The 8,070-nt window shown below is 52.6% G+C and overlaps 1 long non-coding RNA gene across 1 annotated transcript in view; it reads left to right on the plus strand.

The window, feature by feature from the left end:
• Positions 1 to 7,775, plus strand: part of LOC102242724 — an 8,783-nt gene extending 1,008 nt beyond the window's left edge. Inside the window, exons 2-3 of the long non-coding RNA XR_001359921.1 lie at positions 1,600 to 2,165; positions 7,759 to 7,775. This is a non-coding gene — a long non-coding RNA (uncharacterized LOC102242724). The remainder of the gene's footprint in view (positions 1 to 1,599; positions 2,166 to 7,758) is intronic.
• Positions 7,776 to 8,070: the final 295 nt, after the last annotated feature.

Below are 8,070 nucleotides of genomic sequence, written 5' to 3' on the forward strand. Positions count from 1 at the left end.
CCCCGCCACCCCCCGCAGTCCACCGCCTACCCTGACCAGCCTTCTAAGCAGACCCCACGTTTGGTCTTTTGTGGCTACACTAGCGCTGAAACCCACTGCCCAGCTCTCAGGCTTGTGCGCGCCGCCAAGAGGGACCAGACGGGGCGCGTGGGTGTCAGACTCCGCTCCCAGGAAGCTTGCCTGAGCGCATCCAACGCCTCACCCTCAGGTCTTGACAGCTAGAGGCGAAGGGTGCGTGGGGCAGCAGCACCAAAAGGGATGGCTACAAAACGTCTGCTCTTCTTGAGCACAGTGGACTGGGAATACCGATATCTTGATATCTTCTTCACAGCCTCACAAGCAAACACACCGCCAACCCCACCCAGGGTTTCCACAGTCTGTACCGCTCTCCACCTTCCAGTGTCTCACACAACAGCCAGCCTCGACATACAATACTCGCTGTTTCCGACTCTCACTCGTTGTCTCTGGCTAAACCCCGACATTTATTTTAGCGACCAGGAAGCAGAGGCGCGGAGGTAACAGGAATTTGGCTAAAAGTTGATTCTTGCCCCCCTGCACTGCCCACTACGACCCTGGAGACAGCGTTGCTGGCCCGAATTAGAAAACGGGTACAGGCTCCCGGACACACACAAAGCTCTCGAGCTCCCCAGTCCTTTCGTGGACACTGAGCTTTCGGGTCGTCCTAGGCCCCCAGTCCTCACCCCGGGCTGGGGGGCGGGTGGTCTCTGGCGGTGGGTTAGGGCCCTCTGAGAAGCTCAATTTTCAGATTTAAATGTGGGGCATTTTAATGAGCTAGGAGGTGGGGGGGGGGGGGGGGGGCGGGGGGGGGGGGGGGGGGAGAGCCGAGCGGTGAGTGCTGCATCTAAAGAGATCACCGGATCCGGGATCCGAGGATCCTTTGTAAATTAAATATGGACCGACTGGCGCACCCACACTCCGCGTTCCTTCCTTTCTCCACCTCCTACAGCCGCTACAGGAGGTCAAGCGGGCTGGGGCCAGCGCATTCGCTCAGCCCAGACTCAGAGCCAGAACTTCATTCCTCCTACTACTGTAGTCCCCACAGCCGACCCAGAGGGGGGTGTTGAAGGGGTGAGAGCCCCTCGAGCCAGTGGTGGGATGGGGGAAGGGTCCATAGTTCGGAAGTGCGTCCCTGCGGTTTGGGCCTGGCTGGGTTGGGGAGTGGCGCAGCCGGCGGACCTGGGCAAAGTCTCTTTGTCTGCGGAGTAAGGGGGTCTTTCTAGGAGTGTTGTCTGCGTCTTGGGAGCCCTGAGGAGGCGATTCAAAAAGCCTTGGCCCGGGAAGAGGGGTCTAGGGGAGGCAGAGCCCAGCTTTGAAAATGGAGAGTCAGGTCGGGATGGCGAGTTCTGGAGCCTTTCCTGGGTGGGGGCGGGGCGCCTGGCGCGGAGGTAGGGATCCAGGCTCCCGCGTGTACACGCCTGGCTTGTGGACCCCCCACCCAGTTTCCTCCTCTCTCCTGGTTCTTTTTGCGAGGAGGTGGACGCAGAGGCGGGAGAGCAGGGGACATCTTGGAAGGGTTGAGGGACTGTAAGACAGAGGCTGAGGAGTGGAAGTGAGAATGGTTTCGCTTACTCTCCGCAGAGTGTTCCCCTGGACCGCAGGGACTCATCCCGCCAGCGACCCGGAACCTTCGGGACCCGCGGGCCAAGAAAAAACCTTTTCCCTTGCTTTCCTGCCGGGGCTGCAGAAGCCGGGCGAATTCAGCAGGAGGTAGGGCTCCAAGCGCCAGGACCGCGGCTAAGGGCGCAGTGGCCACCCAGAGAGGGCGCGGACTCCCACGGGCTCCTGTGGTTCCCGCCCACTCTCCAGCGAGCGCTTTTGTTCCCTGAGCGTGCCCTCGGGATAGACAACCCTTACCCCAGCCATCGACGACGGAGAGCCCAGTGCCTGACCCGGCAGCCTGAAGCCCGAGTTGCTCCTGGCAAGGTCCTCCAATAACTGGGGTAGGAGCCACGACTCCGGGTTCAGCCTCCGAGCTCAGCTAAAAGATTGAGCGCTTGTCGTCTAGCGCCGCCAGGCGCGCAGTAGCAGTCTAATGACTATAATGTTAATGGTACAGTTACGGAGGGGCTGGAGAATCGGAACTAAGATACCACCCCCACCGCTGCCCACGTCTTTGATCGTTAAAGAAACAGGCCCCTAATCAGGTGGGTGGAAGTAGGTGTGAGGAGAAGAAAGAGATAAGGTTTCAAGGACTCAGCGCGGGGTCCCCAAATGCAGAATTTGTAGAATCCGGGCTGAGGATTTTTGGCGAAGTTGGAGTATGGACCCTAGACAGACCCAGAGCCGACAGCTGGAGCTCCGGGCAGTTTTTTGCAGATCTCTAACTTCGACGTTGCGGACCCTGACGGTCCCAAGGGTGGCGTGGGTCGAAATCCAGTAGATCCGGGCATTGGCTTCTCTGGCTCACTTCAATTAAGGTGTCTGGCCTAGGCCTGGTTCGAGCCCGCCCCCTGCTGGACACTGACTGCCGGGTGCCGAGGCCGGGGGTGGGGGGAAGCCTGGCCAGAAGGGCTTCTGCTGAAATCCCCGCGCCAAGGCCTACGCGGCCCCCCGCCCCCCGAGGGGCAATGCTCCGAAGTGGGGGACTCTTAACTAAGGCACCAAAGCTTTCTTTCTCATGTCCATCCAGCAAAAGTTCGTCCCAGGAATCTGCAGCCTCCTTACCTGACTAACAGTACAGCCTCCGCTGTGCACCCTACTGTTTCCAGGGTCCAGACACAATATAGGCACCGTCTGAATACTCCATGAACGCATAGTCCCTGGCACAAATCAATGAACTTAGTCCTCCTGGGACAGAACTTTCCTGTACCTTTCCCATCCTCCCCCTCGCGTGAGCTCTTTCTCTCTGAGCCCTGTTTGAAGCCCTAGAAGACTGTCCCTAAGTCTCAGGACTTTGTCGGGGACTATAAAATGTCTGAGTTCTGAAAACTAAAGTCTTTGGGCTCTAAGAGAGGAAAAGAAACCTGCAGTTGGAAGTAATGGATATTTGATTAAGGTTCAGCTGCAACCATTGCACGCAGAATTGTACATGCCTTGCATTTAATGCAGCATATGGGTGATTTAATGGATGTGAGAGGACCTCTAAAAGAGCCAGGAGGGCATCAAATATGCCCAGCATGGCAGCCTGCTCAGAAGACCCTCCCCACAGCTGCCCTACAACCAGAATCTCCTAAACACTCAGTGCTTCCCACCTTTCAGCTTCTGTAGTCCTGTCCCCTGCCCCCCCTACACACACACACACACACACACACACACACACACACACACACACTCACAGTGTTCCCTTTCAAAAGCTGCTTTCTTTTTCTAACTTCCAGTGGAAAGCCCACTCCTTTGGGAAGCCAGTCTCTGTTTATAACCTCCCTCCTACCTTCCATTTCATCTTGCCCTTATATATACTTTACATACTGATTAGGAGGGAAAGTTCTATCATCAGACTCCACCATATACTAGCTGCATGACCTTGACCAAGTTACTTAACCTCTCTGTGCCTTAGAAAAAAAGGGTGTACATAAGAATAACAATGCTATTGGGTTGCTATGGAGAATAAATGAGTCCATGCATGCAAAGCTCCTAGTACCTAGCACTCAGATAGTGCTCAGAAATGAGCTATTATTTTTTTCCTTTTCCTTTTTTAAGATGTATTTTTATTGATTTCAGAGAGGAAGGGAGAGGAAGAGGGAGATAGAAACATCCATGATGAGAGAGAATCATAGATCATCAGCTGCCTTTTGCACACTCCACACTGGAGATTGAGCCCCCAACCCAGGCATGTGCCCTGACCAGGAATAGAACCATGACCTCCTGGTTTATAGGTCGATGCTCAACCGGTGAGCCACACCGGCTGGGCTGAGCTATTATTTTTTCAACAATAGCTATAATTAGCCATCATTATTGCCTTGCAGAGTTGGGTCCAGATAGAATGAGATGTTCTGCTGCAGATGCCTCCACATGCTTCTGTCCTGACTCCCCCAACAGGGGAAGGACCTTGGCCCTGCCCTCAAATGTCTCTCTTCACTCCCCAACCCTCTCCCCCCACCATGGTATAGATAGCAATCAGAAATTACTATTAGGATTTATAAAGGTTTCTAGTCTGAGATACTTTAAACTAGATTCTGATGCTGTGGCTGTCTCCAGTGCCCCTATATGTGAAGAGAGGCTTGGTGGAAGGTTTTTAATTAAAACCACAATCTGTTTAAGTATTTATTGGGTTCTGTGATTTTAATTATTTTCTAGGGGGCGGGAAATCCACATCTGCATATGGGAAGACTGTTGATTCAGAGGAAAGTAACAACCTGTGGCAGTTTGCTGGAGGCAACTGGGAGGAATTTCCTGAATTGTTCAAATGAAGCTTGACATTATTAATAATCTGGATCCAGTCTATGACCTTCCTCCTAGTGCTTTCATGAAATTAGCTTAACATGCTGGCAAGGCCATCATGTTATTGCCATCACAATTAACGACAGCTCTTCTAGTGGCATCTCCTGTAGGTGTAATTATCTCACTGAAGATGAGGAACCCCTGCCTGGAAAAGGCAGCACTCCTGCCTGTGAGGGGCAACAGGCTTAGCAGTTCTTCCCAGTGCAGGCACCCACTGGCTCTCTCTCCAGAGGGGAGTCCTGGGCAGCCAGCCCCCTCCATAGAAGGGTGAAGGGAAGGGAGGGCAGGGAATCATTTCAGATGCTTTGTCTGCAGCAAACAAAATTCCCATCTTAAACTGTTTTAAATGATTAAGTGTACATCTCACAGCGAGAAGCAGGGCTGGTAGACTGAATGATATCAGCAGGCCCAGATTCTCTGTGTCTCTCCTCTGCCACCCTTAACAGGGTTTGCAACCCGAGACTGTGTTCTTTGGTGCCATTGGAGGGCTCAGTGGCAGCTGGGGTCACATGCTTATTGGTTACAGACTGGTGGATAGAGAGACTGGATTCATTCCAGAAGCCATAGCCTCCTCTTAGGTCGTATCAACACATTGACTTAGGTCTCCCCATCTCTGAGCCAGTCACTGGCCGAAGGGATGAATTTATTGGTTTAGAGTAATGATCATCTTGTCCTGAAATGGATGTTGAGTAGTCAGTTTTAATAGTCACTATAAGCAAGAAATCCCCTTTAAAAAGAAGTGTTGGGAAATTGCATGATTAGAGTAATCTAATATTGTGTCAAAATGAATTTAAATGAGACTGGCCATAATTATAATGAACCATATTAGACACCTCCTTATCTGGAGATAGACCAGTCTATGTCCACAGTGTGTGAACAGGATCAGTGCTCAGGGTGTGAGCAGAAGCAGGGCTCAGCGTATAACCAGGGTTGGGGTTCAGTGTGTGAGCAGGATCAGAGGGCTCTCTTGGATAGACATACATACAAACTAGAGGATTCTCTGCTTTCACAGAATCCTTGAAAGGGTAAAAATGTGTTCTTGGAAATGCCCATGCTGGGATCCAAAGCTATATTCAGAGCAATAAAAGCTTCAGTCTTCAGTTGAGTATTTATGAACAGGAGACATTTATGAACTCAAAGATGTTCATTCCTACCTGACTTCACATCCTGAAGATGTTACCTGGTCCCATGGCCGAGAAGAGAAGCACTTTACTGTCCAGATGGGAAACAGAAGGGAGAATTTCACCCTGGTCTATAACAAGTGGGGAGGCAGTACAAGGCTGCCAGCTCCACAGACTCACTGTGTGATCTTCGGCAACTCCTAAGAATGGGTTGGATGTGCTCTGAGGGCCTTTCCCTTTCAGTGCTGTTCCCTGACACCCTGGTCCTTGGGTGCTTCGGCTTTAGGAGAAGCCAATTTGAGGATGAGTTGGGGCTTCTGGAGGCCTCCACCTGGGCTTCCTGCAGGAGGATGTCTTTATCCCCCTGGGTAGTTTCCTTGTTTTCCATCCCATCATACTTCATCCGCCTCATCTAGTGCGGTCATCAGCACACCTGGGCCCAGCTAACCCTCCCCCTAAAACTATGGGCGGGGTGGGGTGGGGGTCCTCCTGCTACAAAACACTTCCTGAAGACCCTTCATATAGCAGGATTCGGCAGGAGGGTGGGGGATAGAAGGGGGACATCATTAGAGATAAAATCTGATTACTGAATAGGTATATGGGCCCAGGAAGAAAGGTCAAGTCTGCCAGGAGCTCCCAATGCAGAAGGAAGATAGACTTTCTGCTCTGCCACCCTCAATTCTCTGTTGCCTGGTGCCATCAGGGGACGCAATAAACACAGATTCTGAGACTCATCCAAGGCAACGGACAAGTTCAGGAGTTCTCTGCCTGTCGTGTCCCAGGATGCTCTGTGGGGAAATCACACCTCAAAGTTTGTCCTGATTTAGGCAAAGTAGTGGCTTCAATGAACTCACAGCAATCAGACACTGGCCAGGGAGTGCCCTGGGGAGGGAAACTTCCAGGCATTTCCCTCTCTGTGCCTGTAGGCAATGAGCTCCAGTAGCCCAAGGGCAGGCCTGGAAAGAAAGTTGCAGGTGTGAGTTGTCAGAAGCAAAGCACACAGAAGCCAAGGGATGGGCATGCAGAAATGGGTCAGCTACGTCATTCATTCCACAAGTAGTGATTGAGTCTCCCCATGTTGCCAGGCATGGGTGCAGCTATGAACCAGGCAGACGGCATCTCTGCTCTAAGAGACATTACAGGCTCCTGCACCTCTCAGCATGTTCAGGCCTCCTTTGTGTGAACCTTGGGGCTTCTGGAAGGCTAGCATCCCCAGGACAGGCTCCATCTGCTTCAATAGGTGACCTACCTGGAAAGACATCCTGCACCCACTGTAGTGAATAGGGAGCTGTCCAGAGTCACAGAACATCAGAGCTTGGAGCCTGGAGGTTCTCTATCCCTACTCCTTCACTTTATTGGGGAAACTGAAGCCAAGATGGAGGTCACAAGTAGGTAGGACTGTGAAATGTCCCCAGTGCGCAGCTTCTCTGGTCCAAGACAGGCCAATCTTGGTGGCCATCACTGACCTTGGTTTAAAGGCCCTTGAGACTCTCCAATGAGGCCTCTCTGATGGTTTTTATCTGGATGGGACAGGTGGTCCACTTCAGGTCTGTATTAGCCCCCTGTACTCCCTGAGAGACTGAGGTTGTGCCTCAATTGCAGCAGCTCTAGTAATAGCATGTTGGCCCCCAGCCAGGCCCCACAGAGAGAACCGCCAGCCAGGCAGCTGGTTGGGGCAGAAATCTGGAGGAAAGGAGAACGCTTCCTGAGGTGGCATGTTGCAGAGGTGCCTCTAATGCGACACCCAGGCAAGGCCAGTGTTAATGGCCAGGTCTTGGGGACAACCGGGTACAATTCAGTGTAAGGGAGTCTGGAGCAGGAGATCAGAGGTCAGGGGGTTGTACCTGCTTTTCCACTGACTTTCTGTGAGACTCTGGAAAGGTGTCTCTTCTCCTGACCTGTTTCACCTCCTGTGCTCTGGGGCTAAATGTCCCTCACCACCCACCTAGGGCAGTAGCTTGGATTTGTCATATTTTCACTCCTTAGATCTGTTCTTACCCATTCCAAAATGCGGAAGGTTCTCTTCATGCAGTGACCTCCCAGGAGGGACAGCCCCCAGGCATAGCTCTCTGCAACCTATCTGAAGGGCCCCAAATAGGTTTTACTGGGAAAGCCAGTGTGGAGGGGCAAGGGAGGGTGAGCCCATGCCCCGCCTGTGAGTGCTTCAGCCTCCTCTCCCGGAGCCCTTATCTCCAGACCCAGCTGGAAACTTGATGTATTTATTTGCTTCTGCCAGGACCTCCTCTGCCTCTGCCGGCACTGAAAGAAAGTGACCTTCCTGCAGATGCTGTGTCTGGTGAGCCAGGTGGGGGCTGAGGTAGGGCGTGCTGTAAATCCTTCCAGCCTGCAGGGTGATCCCATCAGGGTAGAGGAGACGGTCCAGGAGGCTTAGAGAGATGGGAACAGAGGTACCAGGAGAAGTAGTTGGGAACAGAGTCACCGGGATCCTAAATGAACCAGAACCAAGAGAAAGAGGAGAGGGAGAGAAGGGAAGAAAGAAGAGGGAGAGGCGGGGAGTGGATGGGAACGGTGGGGTGGGAGTGAAGGT

Source organism: Myotis brandtii, unplaced genomic scaffold (assembly GCF_000412655.1).
Source record: "Myotis brandtii unplaced genomic scaffold, ASM41265v1 scaffold74, whole genome shotgun sequence".
NCBI lineage: Eukaryota > Metazoa > Chordata > Mammalia > Chiroptera > Vespertilionidae > Myotis > Myotis brandtii.